Genomic DNA, 18,843 nt, shown 5'->3' with positions numbered 1-18,843 from the left:
AGGTAAATGATCTAAACTAAAATTTTGAGGGTATTTCTAAAACAAAAAGTACAACAGCATGCTATAAAGCAAAGAGATTTAAAGGCTAAATTTATATTTGAACACTGGTATGGAGAACAAAGCTCTATAATTCTGAGATTAGCATCCCCTGCCAAACAGTTTTTAAGGACCAGTTCAACTTTATTTTCTTGGTAAGATTTCCTCCGTTTGGAGGGAACTGACCTGCTTCTGCCTCATTCAAAAGACCAAAGAGATTTATTTATAGAGCACTGCCTTGCTTCTTAAAAAAGAGTCCACACCACAAGATTGTGAATAACAACAGTTAAAAAGAAATAAAATAGCAAATCTGCCTCTGTGGCCCTGAATGGCCATTCTTCTTTACCCACTCTCCAAAGCCTACCCCTTTCCTCTCCATTATCTAAGTCCTTCCTTTAAGACTCACCATATATTAAGTCTGTACTGTGCTGCCTCATAGGCCTCCTTCCTCTGGACTTGAAGTATTTCTAACCATAACATGCACCAGGCATGTGGCTCAAAGCTGCCCTCGCACAGGATTTACAATCCATCAAGCTTCCCCCACTAGGTTGGAAATCCCACAAAAACAGAGTCTACAGTGTTGACTCCAGTAAATTCCAACCACTTACCAATGTGCCTGGTCACCAGAGTTGATCTGTTCTGAGTAGTGTATCACTTAGTGCCAGAGCATTTCATTTCCTTATTTATACAGTCAGCCTTTACTAAACAGCTACTACATACCCCATACTAGGCATTTAGCTTTCAAAGATGCAATCAGATATGAACTGAATTCTCAAGGAGTTCAAGTCCAATAGGATTTATGCATGTAGTTAACTATAAATGAAAGAATAAAGTGAAAAATATCTTTAGAGGTAAAGATAATGTGTGAAATGATATGAAGAAATTCACTGCTACAAAGTTTGGACCAGAAAAGAATGCAAACAATCTAAATGTCCATGAGTAGAGGACTACTTAAACAAAGTATGAGACATACATACAGTAGAACAGATGGACATTAAGAAGAGTGAGATACTCTATTTGTAAAAATACACATAAACAAAAATGATATATTTATTAAAGCTACTATTTATCAAACCCTTACTAAGTGCCAAGATGGAGAGAGGGCAGAGGGGCAAGTGATATGCAGAAAGAAGCAGAGGAACTGGAAAAAGATTTCTCGGTTCCAATCCCTTATGCAGACCTGGCTTATCCTTGCCCTCAAGGTCTTTGCAATACAATTCCTCTTCTTGTTTAAGATATTTCAAGATGGTTCTTGTTATTTTCAAACACTCCTTACACACAGGGTAAAGAAGAAAAAAGGTGAGGTTGGCATTTGTCAAAATGCATCAAACTGAACATTTAAAATCTGGGCATTATTGTTTTATGTAAATTATACTTTGACTTAAAAAAAAGAAACAGTGAGGCTGAAACACATGGAAGACACTGGTACCAATAACAGAAATATTGTACATAGGAGGAACAGCTCTGGTGGGGCAGCAGATGATTTGGTGTACTGCCCAGATCACCTCTGGACTAAAGCACTCATGCTTCCAACTGTTCAGAGTGTTGGGAGCAGTAGATCTCAGCTGATCCCTCTCCCAGACTTGTTCTTAGCTGAAGAAATGCATCTCCCCAATGTCGCTCCCCCTCCCCAGGGGTAACTCATACTCAATGGTTGACTGAAGGGTGGGTTGGGGTATGATTCAACTCCTTTGGCCCAATTTGGGACTACACTGAAGGGTTAGCCCTACTCCAGAGCTCTATGCAGAACTGGCTAAGGCCTCTGTTACAGCTGCAGTGCAGTTTAACTTCTCTCTCTGCCCCATCCTGCATCTTTCACACCCCCTGAGAGCAACTTCCTGGGGGGGGGGGAGTGCAAATCTCCATCTTAAAAATTTGCTTCCACCTGACTTGCAATACGTGAAAAACACAGTAAGTAAATTTTTATTAAGCCTTAGATCCCAGGTGAAAATGTCCAATAAGAAGTTAGAAATGTGGGCTAAAGCTCAGGAAAAAGATCTGAGCAGGAAAGAGATTTGGGAGCCATCCACAGAGAGGTGACTGTTAAAACCATGAGATTTTACAATACACAAATGGGGAAAGACTGAAGAGAGGAAGGCCAAGGTAACATTACTTAGTAAGTGCTGATATTTAGGATGCTGGACAGGGGGAAAAAAGAAGACCTAGGAAATAGGCAGAAGAGAAGGAGAAAACAGAGAATACAAAGTCATGATCACTGAGAGCATTTCTAGAATGTCAGCAGTCAAGAAAGGCAAGTGCTACCCAAAAAGCTAAGAATGAGAGACATTCAATGCTTAGGAAAGCCCTGTTAACTGAATTGATTGGGACATACAGTCTCCAGGATGCTCAGCTTTTGTGGGTTGTCTTCGTCAGTTAGTATACTAGACAACAGGTGGAGAATCTATGTGAACGCCCTGAAGTAGACCCGCTGTTAGGCTGGTCAGCAAAGAAAAGCTGAAATGGCACAGTGCATAAACCTAAATGAGCCAAGACAGAGGTCACCTGCTTGAGCAATTTGTTAGAAACTCCATTCTAAAAGACTTCAAGAAAATTCCCAGGGATCTTCTGAACAAACAGCTGAGATCCTTGAGAAGGATCACTGTCCTCATTGAGCCAATTCAAACCTCAAATTCAATGACATTCAAATATATAAAATTAATTCTAACATACCTTTCTTTTTCATCAGGCTATGAGGAATCATTTATAGACATTAGCAACATCATAATTGCTTTGAATACAAACTCTTCTTAGCCACGGTACCCTAAAGTAAATAACATACCACACAAACAACTAAAACCAATCTTTGACTGGAGTAAACAGAAAAGAATTTACCTTCTGTAAATAGAAAGAATTTACCTTCTACTTCTGTGCCCAACATAGCTATACAATAATCTTCAATGACTCACTGACTTTCCCTGTTTTCATTTGGGTGTGGCTGGGAGATCCCTACATCTACATCTCTTGCTTTAACTCCTCCTGCCCAACCTACAATTAAAGGCCAAGGCACAAAACATCTCAGACTCCCTAATGTAGCTATATTTCCCGCAGAGATCTGAAAACCTGCTGGAGTTCCAAAAGTCAGCACCAATTTCAAATCTGATCAGCATCTCTGAAAGTCACAGTTACCATACAGCTGAATAAAATATTTTTTCATAAATTTAACGCCAGCGTGTCTGTGTTTGGAAACTTTGAAAATAACATGTTGTATGGTTTACTGCACTGGAAAAGGTGCCAACAGAGTTTCAAAGGAAGGGAAGTGTATAACTGTTTCCTTTCAAATGCATTTTCCAGTGGGATCCATTCAGGGTAAAGGCTGGAACTAACTAAAACATTATTAAAAACTGTTATGGAAAGAGACAGGGAGATGGAAAAAGATAGACCCAAAAAAGTGAAATACATAACCAAGAGTGAGACAGACATACAAGGAAAAGAAAGGGGATCTGGGCAGAGAGATAGGTTGGACAGGGAAATGGGGTGAGACAGAGTTTTGTCTGGCAGTTGCTGTTCGTGGTCTCATATTGTTGCAGATCAATCGATCAGGGCTGCAGTGCTGCTGGCCCAGTGGCACAAGACAAACCACAGAGTTGGCTTTAAGTTCGGCACTTGCGAACTGCTGACCTTCAGTTTTCAAACCAAAAATATTCTTTGGGAAACAGTAATACCAGGTTCAGCCCAACCAGCCAAGCAAAAACAAGGACTACTAACCTGAAGTAACACCCTATTCAGTTACATCAGGCACCAACCCTTCACAGCCATCAACCAGGAAGTCTACAAACCTGAAACCATACCCCACCAAAAACTAACTCCAGGTTCTGACTCAACCAACTAGGCAATGATAACTAGAAATGCTAAAACAAGTGGCATGATGTTTCAAATTTGGCTTTACCAGGACCTACTCAAGCAGGAAGGCCAGTCCTTACTTACAGAGCCAGAGATCAAGCAATTCTTTCTCAGGTCACATGTGCATGACTCTGGTGGAATCTGCATGCAATGCTTAGAGCAGGGTTTGGCGCTGACCTACAAAGTAATTACATTTCCAGACAAAGAATTAACAAGTTGTAGTAAGTGAGGTTTTGTTTTTGTTTTTGTTTTTGCTAAATTCATCTAAGCTAGGGTGATGCTAAAATTGATCTCCTAAACTGGAATACTTACTTATGAGAGTAAAAGGATGCACTATTAATAACTCATAAACAGGGTCTGTTCCTGAACAACCAGGACTTACCTCCACCCTAGCCTAAGCCATAGTAGCTTTTCTTCTCCATGGGTCAAAATTATAAAAATTTAGCTCAGAAGAATCTTTTTAAAAAGCAAGGACTGCTCCTGATTAGTGCCAAAGCACTTTCTTTGTGAGTTCCTCCAATGGAGAGGTAAACAAATCAATTAAGCTAACTGCAAAAACTAACAAGACAGACTGAGCTGACAATCAAAATTCTGGAGGTTAAAAATTCCAGGCAGCAGCTTCAGGAGAAAAGGAAACTGTGCCACAGATGGTGCTGTTGAGGCTGATTTGCCAGGCCTCTCCTAGCTAGGCCCTGATGCCTTAGCCAGCTTTAAACAGGGGAGGGCGGGCAGACCTTGGTGCAAGTTTGCTGAGTTCCAGGCCATCATTCTTGAGGGTGTAATAACCATGGGCTGCAGCACACATGTTGAGGGATGAGGGAAAAAAATAAACAGAAAGACAAAAGAATGAGGATGCACTGCCAATTTCAATTGTGCAGCTTTTATTTTTAAATGCTTATCAAGCTGAGAGAGAGCAGAGTTCTTGGAAAACAAGGTTTCCTTTTTTCCAATGCCAGCGTAAAACACCCTCAAGGACGGGCACTGCACAGACTGTAACAACAAGGAACGTGGCTCTGCATCCTCCCAGCAGCACAGTCCACCATGGGTCCCACGCTGCTCTGATTTCGGCTCAGCTGAGAACTCGAAATAACAGGCCCACCGCCTCTGGTAAAAACTGCTCTTTTTAAATTTTTTATTAATCTCCAAACTGGCTGTGTTAGAATTACGGGCCATTACCTACCAACTCTCTTCGCTAATAAAATAAATTTGTAAAAGGCCTAATTACTACTTTTACTGAACTACACTGCCTGGGGATCAAGTACAGGAAGCCGAGGGCTCAAACAGTTGTCAGCTAGGGGATGATGGGGAGGGGATCGGGGGAGGTCCAAGAGTTACCAGCAGGAGAGAACATGAGGTCCACAGAGAAGTCTCAGAGCCCAAACCCAAAAAGAAACTAAAGCGCACTAACTCTGTTTTTGTTCTAAATAGCACCATGAGGATCCATGCCTTCATGGCATTTGGGGAGGCCTGTCACGAGTTATACAGGCCTATGCTGCCCACGCCCAGCTCAGCAGTGAAAGAGTACTACAGTCCAAGACTGACGGATCCAGGCTGGACTCCCAGCAAACAGCCTGGCAGAGGCTGACCAGTAAGGAAACAAACAGCCATCCTTCCACCTATCACACTCTATCCTTCCACCCCAATCTAGACCCCCAAAGAGGAAAAACAAACAAAACAACAAATGTAGGCAATTGCACAAGAGCTTTATCATGAAGGCAGGCTGAATGCAACAACTTCTGGGCTGTGCCCTGCACCTCATCCCAGAACACTGATTACAAAGCTGGAAACATTACTCACACACTGAGCCAGTCGGCCCCTCATCCAGGGCTGGTGCTGAGAAGTCTGACTAGGAACCAGCAGTCAACTCTGACACACTCATTTATAATAAAAGGTATGTATTAAACAAACTAGTCCAACCTTAGATAAAAAGGAGAAAACATTGACTGTCATTCTTAATTGTCCACAAAGAATTCCCCTAGCAAATCCCATGCATTTTGTGGACTTTGATAAGCAGTATTTCTGCTCCAGAGAACATTATTGCCAAACAATCTCTTTTTTAAAGAATCCTGATAAGAAACCCTGCTATGGCAGGTGAGTTAAACCTGTGGCATACATCCCTTTTGGGGATGACCAGACTGGAACATGGTATTTCACTGAGGCAGAGAGGTTTGCAGTTACTCTCTGCATGCCACATGTTTAACCCTAAAGAACTAAGGAATGCTCTCGACAGGAAAAACACAGCAGCAAATGCTATGATACCAAAGCCACAATTCCATGGGCCCCTGGAGTCTCTCAAACTAAGCTGCCAGCTAGGGAGCTAACACTAGCTTTGGATAAAATGCAGCTCTGGTAGAGTAATTAATTTTTTTCTTAACTGGGATTACATTAATTTTCAAGGACTAATGGAGTCCAGCTGTAATGGGAAGAGCGGCTGCTGATGCACAAAGGCACTTGCGCGTACAACATTATAAACACACACATACACACACAGACCTATAAAAAGGATCCACTATAACAGGATATTTTTAGTTTCTACATTGCTGCACTAAAAATACAGCCCTGGCTGATACATCATGGCAGAACTATTCTCTCTCTGTCCCTTCAGGAACAGTTTAAAACATTTATTTTTGTTTCCTTTTGCAATGGTCAGAGTAGAGAGAGAAAATAGCAACTCATTGATAAGAGGAAACGAGAGAGACATGAAAAATTGAAAACTACCTAAAAACTCATGGAGAGGTTTATTTTATTAGTTCTTAATAAATATCTTGCAGATTTCCTCAGGAAATACACCAGATCACATGTAAAATAGTTTGATACTGATGTCAACTGCATCAACATATGAAGTCTATTAGGGTGAAGCCGCAGCAGGGTGATCAGCGTGCTGAAAAACTCCACAGTACTGGGGGTGGGGGGGGGGAATCTCACGGCCTTCCAAATTCTTCGAGAGGTAAAAAAGTCAGCCAAGACGCAGAGAGAGAGAAAGAAAGAAAAAAAAAAGATCCCACATCCTGCTTTCAGCTGCCAGCAATGTGAAGTGCCCAGAGATTAATTCTACGTCTGGCCTGGAAATGTGACTTTAAAGCATGAGGGAGGGGAATTGGGGTGGGGATAGGGGGATGAGGAGGAAAGAGGAAAGAGAAGGGCAGGCTAACTGAGGCTGGCAGCAGGCCACCAACCCCCTCCCAAGCCATGTTTCAATGTAGACAGAAGTAAACCCCAATAGACAGCAGCGCCTCAGCCTGCCAGGGCCTTACACCAGCTGCAGCGCATCTCGCGCTCTCCACTCAGCCTTAAGTGCAGATGTTCCCTACAGCATCACTTCCGCTAGACTTTCTTTTAAAGAAACAGCACACATATGTGGAGGCCTTTCCACCACTATCCAATAGGACATTCTTTGCCTTTAAGGGCCTCAAAGCAACGGCAAAACTCTGAAAGCAGGTACCACAATGACTAAATGAGCGGCTCCAGTCTCCCTTGAAAAGAAGCATCCTTGGGCTAAAAAGCGTTAGTTAATTAATGGGAATTTCTTTACAAATTTGGCTTCCTATTGTCTTCAAAGGAGAAAGAGGGCCCCTATAGTTCGGAGCTAAGAAAAAAAAGGGGGGAAATATGTCTGATTTTAACCCTGGTTTCTCAAAGCAATCTATGGTAGCATTATCATCAGTGCGTTTTGATGGCTTTATCACCAGGGAGTTTGCATAAGGCGGTCTTAAAAGAATTTTTTAAAAAAACATTAATATTTTACTGAGCTAAATTGCTTAGCTGCAAAAAAGACATTAATTTTTAAAGAAATTAACAGTTTGTTAATTTCTTATATGTGTAAACTCCTTCTATACAATCCCAGACCATGATATGTTAACCAATCACTATTAAGTACCTAATCTTGAAGTCAGCCTTAAACATTGTTAGAGATTTAATAAAATATAGTCTATTGTTCTCATGGAGCACATAATCTCGTTAAGGAACCTGTGCATTTTATGAAGCTAAAATAATAGCATTTTTTAGAATAGCTGAATATTCTCTAGTTTGTCTATCAGGTTGTTGGTTCTTCTGGAATGAAAAAAGAGAAAAGAATCAGTAATGTCAACAGAAAACAAAGCAGTTAGTAAACCCTCAAAACCAAAGCTGCTTTGTTTGAAATTCGAGGTCAAGGGAGGAAATAGAATCTTCTCTTAAGGAAAGGAGAGAAATACCAGCAATCAGTGGTAAACATACTATGGTGAGGTTTAATTCAACAAATATTTCTTAAATGTCTTTTATGTACAAGGTACTAGATGTAGAAACAGATTTAGAAGAGGTTAAGTAACTTGCATGATATAGCAAATAACACAACCAGAATTAGGACCTATCTTTATCTAACTTCAAATAATTTTTTATCATTACATTTCTAAAAATACATTCCTTATTACAAAAATACTGTGATGATTACAGAAAACTACAAAAACAGAGAGAAAACAAAAGAAGAAAATTAAAAATGTCCATAATTCCACAATCCTAGAGAATCATGATTAAGTTTTATGAATGTATCTATAATATTATTTTATAAAAATGTGATCGATTGCAATGTTTATAATCATGGTACCACATAGCCTGCAGAGAAAGGAGAGATCATGGTTTTGGTAGCTGACCCCATCCCAAGAGTCACCCAGAAATCACCCAGAAAACAGAAACATCATGACCTTACTCCTCTTACTGGGAAGCATACATCTGTTCTATCCCTGTATCTCTGAGTTCCTTAAAGCAAAGAAATGTCAGAGATATCTATACTCTACCTTCTGAACATCTCTGAGTCCAAGATAGTCAGGTGTACTGATTTACTCAGCAGTAATGCTGCTACAGTGCTTCCAAAGCCAAGACTAACAATGAAAAGGGCCATGAGAGATTATCCAAATGTCTCTGGCGGAGTATGGTTCCATGAGATGGTGGCTTGTGGGCCCCGCACTGGCACTGCCTTACTCCCCTGCTGTTCAGCTCAACAGATGGTTTATTCTAAGAGCTGTTACTTTAATATAAAGACACACTTTCTTAATAACATTCTACACAGACAATTCATTCATTAGTGAAAAATAAAATAGCCACAAAAAGCAACCAGGCTCTTTCCTCCATGAAATGGCAAGACAACATGACCACTTACCTACATATCCATGCTATTCTCCAAGCATAAGCTATTATTATTCCTAGCTGGCAAGCTGTCACCTAAGGTGAGATGAGGTGAAAGGTCTGACCCTGACAATGTAGTCCATGATGACTCCAACCTTACCCCACCCAAAGTAATGTATAAAAATGGGCTGATCTACTCTCACAATGTGTCACATTATTTATGTAAGGTTCTTACTCTCACAATATGTCACATTATTTATGTAAAGTTCCTCACTTCTCCTCCCTAACAAATGGTGCTGGAATTCCTTACAGCTGATGGAAATGAAATTTACTGTAGAACTACTTAAAAATTTTTCCAGTGGAAAGCCTTTAAGCTTAAGAGTAATGGAATAAATCACAAAGGAGAAAAAGTGACACTTTTAATTATATAAAATTTAAAAACCTTTACATATTAAAAAAACAATTAAAAACCAAATCTAAATAAGAAAATTACCAATGACTATAGAAAGGTCTTGCTTTATATATAATACCTATAAAGTTCAAATAGATTGATATACAAGATACTAAGCTGGAATAGAAAAACAAGCAGAAGACAAGACTATCAAGAACAATAAATGATTAATAAACCAGGGAAAAAAAATGTTCATTCTCACCAATAATCAAAGAAATGCAATTTAAAACAAGATAGGTTGGAAGATAGTTTGACAGTTTCTTATAAAACTAAACATTGCCTTACCATATGATCTAGCAATTATACTCTTTGGTATTTAAATGAGATGAAAACTTATGTCCACACAAAAACCTGTACACAGATATTTATAGCAGCTTTATTCATAATTGCCAAAAATCAGAAGCAACCAAGATATCCTTCAGTAGGTTAACAGATAAACTGTGATATATTCAAATATGAAATATTATTCAGTACTAAAAAGAAATGAGCTATCAAGCCATGAAAAGACATGGAGGAATGCATGTTACTAAGTAACATGCATATTACTAAGTAAAAGAAGCCAATCTGAAAATGCTACATATTGTATGATTCCAACTATATGACATTTTGGAAAAGGCAAAACTATAGAGACAGTTAAAAGATCAGCGATTGCCAGAGATTAGGGGGAGAGAGAAATAAACAGGCAGAACTCAGAGGATTTTTAGGGCAATGAAACTCTTCTGTATGATACTATAATGGTGGGTACATGTCATTACATATTTGTCAAAACCCACAGAATTTACATCAAAAGTGAGCCTCAATGTAAGCTATGGACTTTAGGTGATAATGATGTATCAATGTAGGTTAGTCAATTGTAACAAATGTACCACTCTGGTTCTGGATATTGATAGTGGGGGAGATTGTACATGTTTAAGGGGCAAGAGATAAATGGGATCGCTGTACTTTCCAATCAATTTGCTATGAACCTGCATATTGATAACATGAATAACCATGGAAAGTTGTCACCCTGTGAAAACTGACATATATGCTTTGGAAGCAGTCAAAAGCTGCTTGGAACAAATTTCAAAACAAAGGATGGTAGCAACCTAGGCAATGGAACACAATTTGCTGCATGCTGTATAATGGCTCTGAAGGTCATTACAAGAAGGACTCCCAAAGACATCTTTAATGATGGCAATATCAAATAAGTAATGCCTTTTCAAAAGGGCAACTTTAATAGTTCAAACTTATTTGGATGTTCAAGTTCCAGTGTTTATTAAAAACAAACTTTGTTTATATAGCTATGTCCTATTATTCCCTTTTCAAAGAATAAAAATAAGTTTAACCCACTGACAAATTTAGCATTTTTTTAAATCTAAAGAAACCAATATTGACCTTTTACAATGTCACTACCTATAGGAAATTACAACTGGCATAACCCTGATATTACTAAATGAGGTTTTTAAACACTGCTAAAATTTTATAATTCGTATTACATGACTAATTAAAATCTTTTATCAAGATTAATTCTGGAGGCCAACAACACTATCAAAAGTTTTAATTCCTAAAATAATGAGTTTCAGAGATAGATATTTAGATAATGTTTCCTAATATCCATGTGCAAATGTGTTTATGACACAAATCTACCAGTCTGTTTCAAAATGATTTCTTTTTATTGACTTACGTTCAACATGTTTCAGTAATTTCTGTTGTAAGGAGAACTTGAAGTAGCAAGTTGCCACACAATTAACCAGATCACCCAGATGGTGACCCTAACCACTTGGTATCACAGCTGGAGACTCAAAATTGACTGCCTCTTGATTATATATATGTCCTTTTGATGGCCTAGCCTTAAGTAACAAGTGGGAGAATTGCATTAGTAAACGAATGTGTTTGTATCCAATCTTCCTTGTCATTCTAATAAATATTCATTAAAAAAAATTTGCTATGAACCTAAAACTTCTCTAAAAAATAAAGTCCATTAAAAAGATTTTCTTCTATCATTTATACAATAAATTAATAACTACATCGTGTCAAGGACGATAAAACATTAGAAATAATGCTAGAAAGAGGTGGTAGTTGGGCATTCTCAAACACTGTTGCTAAAAGTGTAAGCTGGCACAACTTCTTAAGGAATCCAGCATCACATATCAAAAGTGTTAAGACTGCACCAATGTTAACCCAATAAACTTAATTTTAAAAAGTGTTAAGACTTCAAACCTTTTAACTCCAAAACTGAGCTTCTAAAAATATATTCTAATAAAATATGAAATACAAGTTTTTATGTACAAAGATCTTAATTACATCATTATTTACAATATTAGAAAAGTGAGAAAAAATGTCCAAAAACAGAGTAAGGATTAAATGAATGTTAAAATAGTCATGAGAACATTATTCAGCCATTAAATATGTTTACAAAGAATTTTCAATTAGCAATAATCATGCCTTGGATAAACCTCAGTGGCTACAACACTGCCACTGCGCAAAGCTTACAAAAAATTTTATAACTCAACACTTACAATAAGTGAAAACAGTAGAATCAAACATTTTATATACATTCAGTTTCCTTTCAACTGTGTAAAAAAACCTAGAGTACATACATACATACACACATAGAGGAAGGAAGGGAGGGAGGGAGGGAGGGAGGGAGGGAGTGAAGGAGAGAGGGAAGGAGTGAGGGAGGGAGGGAAGGAGGCACAGCACTGCTGAGAAGTTGGCTTACAGGTGGTTTCCACCTTTTTTCTTACTTTTTTAGAACTAAACAAAACGCAAAATGTTAAATCTTTTAAAAAAAATTATTTAGTTTTCATTAAAAGGAGGACAGTTACTCTGGTATGGTGAAAGTAAAAATATGGTAAATGAATAGAGAAAGAGAAATAAATAATATTTATAGGCAGGAAGAAAGGACAGAGAATAAATGAAAGATTTAGGAGGCCAGAAAAAAACAACTTATGCTGTTCTCAAAGAAATTTTGCTTTCCAGAGCCCCAAAGACACTCACTCCAGGATTAACGCAAAATACTAAGGCATTCCTAACATTTTAATTTAATACCAGGATACAAAATATGCATTTGAAAATTATATTTTCAGAAACATTACCTTAACAAAAAAACAAGGAAAGACAGTAAGAGTATGAGCTATGACCCAGATAACATATATCCTTGGCCTTGCCATCCAATCTTCATTGCCCAGACAGACTTGCTGACAAACTTTATTCTTGACTTGAGCCCAATTAAAAACATATTTATTGAGAACTTAGAGCACACTAGGCACTGTTCTAGATGCTTACAATACATCAGCGAATAAAATAAGTCAAGGATCCCTATCTGCAGGGAGCTTACGTTTTTGCAAAGTATTAGCAGGGGAAGGTAAGTAATAAACATATGCACAAAATAAGTTATCTAGTATTTAGAAATTAAGTGTTAGGAAAAAAGAAAGCAGAGCAGGATAGGAGAGATCAGGTGTATAGGGTGAGAGTGCAGCAGTATTAATAGGATCATCGGGGTAGGACTCATGGAGGCAATGTTTAAGCAAAGACTTATAGGAGGTGAGGTATCTGCCATCCAGATAACTGGAGGCAGAGCATTCCAAGTAGAGAAGATTGCTAATGCAAAGGTCCAAAGGTGGGAGAATCCCTGGTTTATCAGAGGACCTGCAAAAAGGTCAGTCTGGTGAAGCAGAGTTAAGATAAGCTAGAAGAACAGTAGTGAATGAGGTCAGAGAGAGGCAATGTGGGAGGTGGGGAGAAGGGGGAGTTCTATATTGGAGAGCCTTGTAAAAACTATGGCTTTTATTCTAAGTAAAATGAGAAGCCAGTGGAGGATTCTGAATAGAGTGGCATGATCCAATACTTTTAAAAGACTCACTGCTGGAGAGAGGGAAGGAGAGAAGGAAGCAGGGAAAGGGAGAGAGAAAAATGTGTTGGGGGTGGGGGGAGGTAGAGGTAACAAAGAGATTACTTAGGAATTTAATTTGTGGATTGTCTTTCTCTTTATGTTTAAAAAGTTTTCTCCACAAGGGATATTTCAGGCTATGTTTGCAAAGAGGGTTTTCTCTTTCAATGTGGAATCTTAAAAAAGAATGGGTCAATGGCCTGCAATGTGTCCTTCGTAGGCATCTCAAAATAATGATTACCAAACATTTCTTTCTCTCTGTTCATTGCTGTGACATGAGTTCTGGGCATCACCCTCTCTCAGGGGAGAGGTGAAGAGGAGGTTATGCAGAATAAGCAATGATAACAGGCTGACGTCACAGGTGTGCCTCAAAGAAGCCCCCAGTGAATTCAGTTCATAACCACTCTACAGTGATTTACTCTACCCTGCCAACGCCAGCTGGAGAAGGGAAGAAGAAAGCTGACACAGCCTTAAGCCCTGGGCAGGCATTATAAGACCTTTTACTCTCCAGCCCCCTGCCAGCCCCTCCCCCTCTTTAAACCGCTGATCCTTGCTTCAGAAGCCAAAGTGTGAACAGCACGTGTCTGGATTTCAGAAACCTGCCCAGCAGTTGGAAATTCCCTGCAGCGTGTCAATTGCTGCATCTGTTGTTGGCACTTGGGGCAAGGGATCACATGGGCATTTTCTGGAATAAGTTTCAAGATGGGAGTCTGATGTCTGAAGAGGGGACTAAAGAAGCCAGAAAATCCCAATTATAGTAAGTAAATTCCTAAATTATGACAATCTGCCTTCTAAAAAGGAAACTGAGACACACAAACAAATCAAATAGTTCTAAGAACAGAAGTAGTCAAGAACAAAAGCACAGAGCATCCTGATTAATGGAAAGGACTTTATGGGTCAATAAGGTTCACCAGATACGTAATGCAATGTGGTTGAACCTAGAGAGCCCTTTTTTCCAGATCTCCAGCTAATACCCTTTTAGTAAGAAATAGCTTCCATCATTTCAGCTGCCAACCTCCCTCCCCCCACCCCTTTGCCTTTCTTCTCTACTCAATTAGTCCTCTAAGTAGTTTATACCAGGGGTCCCCAACCTCCAAACTGTTACCAGTCCATGGCCTGTTAGGAACCAGCCACACAGCATGGGGGTAAGCAGCTGGCAAGGGAGCATAGCTTCATCTGTATTTGCAGCCCCAGCGCTCGCATCACCACCTTAGCTCTACCTCAGATCATCAGGCATTAGATTCTCATAGGAGCACCGGTCCCTGGTGCCAAAAAAGGTTGGGGACCAATGGCCTATACCTTGAACACCTCTTGGAAAAATTTAAAAATGTAATCCCAATGATACCATCTGCCATAAAACCAGACTGTAGGAACTGAAAAAAGAGCTAATCTTTGAAAGAGCAGCCTACATGGCTCTTGCCACCCTCGATAAAGGTACCTAGTTACACTGTTGACAGGCAAAGCCAAAAGAATGCTTGAATCTGATGGTAAAAAGAAAGAAGGAATCACAGCTTTTCCTTTAGTAATACTGCAGGCAGACTAGGACCTAGATCTATTCTCCCAATAAAACAGCAAAGTACCTTAGAAAAAGTATTTTAAAAATCGTTTTAGAAAGCACTGATGAGGCAGTAAATTTAAAAGGAATCTTCTGGTCAGGGACTGAATAAAAATGGGAAGCTAGAGATATAAGTGTGAAATGTAGCCAGCCTTTTCTCTAGGAACATTTGCTATCTGATGAACTTGAGCTTTAGTTTCCAGAGCTTCATGGGTACAAATCAACCTAAATGGATGCCCAAGATTTCTGCTATAAAGCTGGGATCTCACAGAGCTACATTCAAAGTACACTGAATCAGAAATAACCTTCAGCCCCTTGAGAAGACAGCTGGAAAACTGACTATATCAAACCCTGGAGGCTAACTAGAAAAGAGAAAGATACTACAATGAAAATATGGACTGTACACTAACTAGCCTTCACAAGGATGTGCAGTCTGAATTCGCATTATCTGAGTGGTCTGAAAACTCTCAAGCAGATACTAATTTAATTAAAGTAATTAATTTAATTCAGATTAATTATTTTAGACTGCCACACCAGGCTGTGGACAAAAACGAACTCAAATCCTTTCCCATTTTTACCTCAGGTCTCCAAAAATTCTCACAACTGAAACCCCACAGAAAATATGCTGATTACAGAAAAAATTTTTAATTACACAAGAAAAAATTTAAAAGACACATAAGCAACAACCAGCAAAAACAAGAGAAACTCACCTAAAAGGACCTCTTAATCATAATCTCTAAAATAACAGTTTAATATATTTTAAAGAAATAAAAGACAAGCTCACAAATATGTTTGGAGAATAAAAATCTATAATGAAAGGGCATATTTAATGAGAAAAAAATCTCAAAATAAAAAATAATTAAAATACAAGGCTCGGTGGGGCATATTTAGCAGATTTGATGTAGCCAAGGAAAGAGTCAGTGAACTGAAAGACACAGTTAAGGAAATGATCTGAAATGGAGCACCAAAAAAAAAAAAAAAAAAAAGTCAGAAAAAATGAAAGAAGTTTAAAGGACATTAAAGACTGAGTAAGGTCTAATGTATGTCTGTCTAATCAGTCATAGAGGAGAGGAAAAAGCATGGGCAGGTATACTATTTTTTAAAAAAAGATGTAGATGCTAAGAAATTTTCTAAAACTGCTTAAACCAACTCACAGATACATAAAGCCCAACAAATCCCTAGCAGAAAAAAATAAACAAATACAAACCTAGACAAATCATTAAAACTGCTGAACATCAAAGTTTTTAAAAATCCTAAAAAGCACCCAGAGAGAAAAGAAAGATTACTTTTAAGAGAGAAACAATTAGAGCGATAACTGACTTTTAATCGGTGACAGTGAAAGCCCAGAGACGGTATCTCAAATGGGCTGACAGACAGTAACTGTTAACCTAGAGTTCTATTCTCAGTACATACCAAGAAAAGATCTTCTAGGAACAGGGAAAATAAAGCCTTTTTTAGACAAGTAAAAAAAATGAAAAGGTTTGTCATCAAAAGAACTTCACTAAATAAATTCTAAAAAATATACTTAAGGCAGAAAGAAAATGATCCTGGGTGGAAGGTCTGAAATGAAAAAAGAATAAAAAGAAAGGAGCATCTTGGTGCGTCCAAACAAACACAATAATAATAATAATAATAATAATAATAATACTAAAACAAATGAAACTAAAATAAAAATAATTTGTCTTGTACAGTTTAAAAAGAAAAGAAGAATTAAAATATATGAGAGGCATATAAACTGGAACAATAAACTGAGAAGAATTTAAGCATTCCATGGTCTCTGTATTATTTCAGAGAAGAGTAAAAATGGTGAATAACTTTTGACTTTTGGCAAGGTAGTATGCATGTTTTAATTCCTAGGGTAATCAGGAAAAAAAAATACCAGGGGAAGGAAGAGGAAGAGGATGAAGAATGGGGGGGGGGATCCAAGAGAAAGGAGAAAAAAAGAAAATAGGCAGGCGATTGGGAAAACACTGGAGAAAATATTTGTAAAATATTGATCTGAAAAGGAGTTTATATCCAAATTACCTAAAGAACTCAAAGCTTAACAAAGACAAACAATTTAATTTTTAAAATGGTCAAACTAGTTGAATAGACATTTGCCAAGGAAGATATATATATGAATGGCAAATAAGTACATGAAAAGTCACTCATCTTTCTTAGTCATCTAGGAAACACAAATTTAAACCTAAATGAACTAGCAGTGCACATCCACTACAATAGCTAAAGTAAAAGAGACGAACAATACCAAATGTTGGCAAGGATGCAAAGAAACTGACACTCTCACACACTGCTGGAGGGAGTGTGAAATGGTTCAAACACTGCTTAGCAGTGTTTAGCAGTTTCTTATAAAGTTAAATATTTACTCGCAGAGATGAAAACATATTCACAAAAACACTTTCATACAAATGTTCATGGCACTTTTATTCATAATAGCCTCAAACTATAAACAGCCTAAATGTTCATTAACAGGTAACTGGATAAATAAAACTGTAGTATATCTGTACAACACAATACTATGTGATAATACAAAAGAATGAAATACTTATAACATGCGACATGAATAAATCTCATAAACATTACCACTGACCAAAGAGCCAGACACAAAAGAGTAAACACTGAATGACTCCATTTATATAAAACCAGAAAAGACACATCCAATGTATAGTGACAGAAAGCTGATTAGTGGTTTCCTGGGGACAGCGGTAGGGATGGAGATAACTGCAATGGACACAAAGAGAACTTCATGGAATAAAGGAAATGTTCTGTAACTTGATTATGATGATGATAGTTACTTAGGTATGTAAATTGGTCAAGCTCATTGAAATACACAATTAAAATGGGTGCATTTTATTATATATAAACTTTACTGCAATTAATTTTTTAAAAAGAATCGTATAGTATATAATCCAAATATACCAATTAAAATAATTGTCAATGGACTCAATGCTCATCACAGCCCCACAGAGAAAATAACAAATGTCTACAAATAGAAAAATTGTTAAACAGTAATAAATAAAATGTAACATTGTAGCAATGAAAACACTACACACATCAACATGAACAAAACTCACAAACATTACATGGAACAAATATAAGCCAGAGAGAAGAGACTATAAGTAATATAATTAGCATAATTACATTAATATGTGAGCAAAACCAAACTGTTTTGCTTAGGGGTGTATACTTAGATGGTAATATTATAAAGAAGAGCAAGGGAATGAATTCCACAGGTCAGGATAATGATTATCTGTAAGAGTGAGGGGGAGCTAAAATGGGGATGAAACACATACAAGGAGCTTCTGAGGTGCTGACAATATTCTGTTTCTTAACTTGGACAGTAGTTACATGTATACTTACTTTATCATTCTTTCAAATGTTTGATAATCTCATACTCTTTTCTGTATGAATGAATACCCCACCTTCCCCCGGGTCTCGTGTAAGACTGTCATGTGAAAGCCTCTTTCTAAAAAGCAGGAAGGATACTAGAAAAATGGTGAAGATAAATAATGTCCTTAAAAATCCCCCCTCTCCTTTTTAAGAGATATTACATATCCCAAAGAAAAAGACCAAACACTTTTTTTACTAACTGGTCATGAACAAATGTTTTCCATTGACAGAGGGAGATTCCCCCTCCCGCATGGACCCCGGACAACCTTTGATTCTGCCAGCTTATTACCTGTGGCCCCACTTGAACTTCAAGAAACTTGGGAGAATTTTGACTACCCCAACTCCCTCATCTCTACTTCAGTTCCTCCTCTAGTCTTAGATCAGATTCAAGGATCACTTCCTTTATCAAAGAACAGCAGCTGGTCAGATCTGGGGTTGGGGGAAGGGTGCATTGCTTGCCTTGTTTAGCTGTCTCAATGAAGTTCAAAAAAGTTTTTTTATTTTCTAATATAGAAGGCTGAACACTTGAGACTTGAGTGTTATTTACCAGCTGTGCAACATTGCTTAAATTACTTAACCTTTTTGATACGTCTCTTATCATCT

At 38.0% G+C, this 18,843-nt stretch overlaps 1 protein-coding gene and 1 pseudogene across 5 annotated transcripts in view; both read right to left on the bottom strand.

Annotated features, from left to right (window-relative positions):
* The window catches only part of SMG6 (SMG6 nonsense mediated mRNA decay factor), a 192,648-nt gene that overhangs the window by 121,308 nt on the left and 52,497 nt on the right, over positions 1–18,843 (bottom strand). The window contains exon 1 of one of the 5 annotated variants that reach the window (XM_016138894.2): positions 3,961–3,979. The exons of the other annotated variants lie outside the window; for them this stretch is intronic. The gene's annotated coding sequence lies outside the window, so the exon portion shown is untranslated. Of the gene's footprint in view, positions 1–3,960; positions 3,980–18,843 lie in introns of those variants that run through there. 5 annotated transcript variants of the gene reach the window in all.
* LOC118604380 lies at positions 11,746–11,896 on the bottom strand (annotated as a pseudogene).

Source organism: Rousettus aegyptiacus, unplaced genomic scaffold (genome assembly GCF_014176215.1).
Source record: "Rousettus aegyptiacus isolate mRouAeg1 unplaced genomic scaffold, mRouAeg1.p scaffold_m13_p_6, whole genome shotgun sequence".
NCBI classification, from domain to species: Eukaryota; Metazoa; Chordata; class Mammalia; order Chiroptera; family Pteropodidae; genus Rousettus; species Rousettus aegyptiacus.
This window is presented reverse-complemented; position numbering and strand designations above follow the sequence as displayed.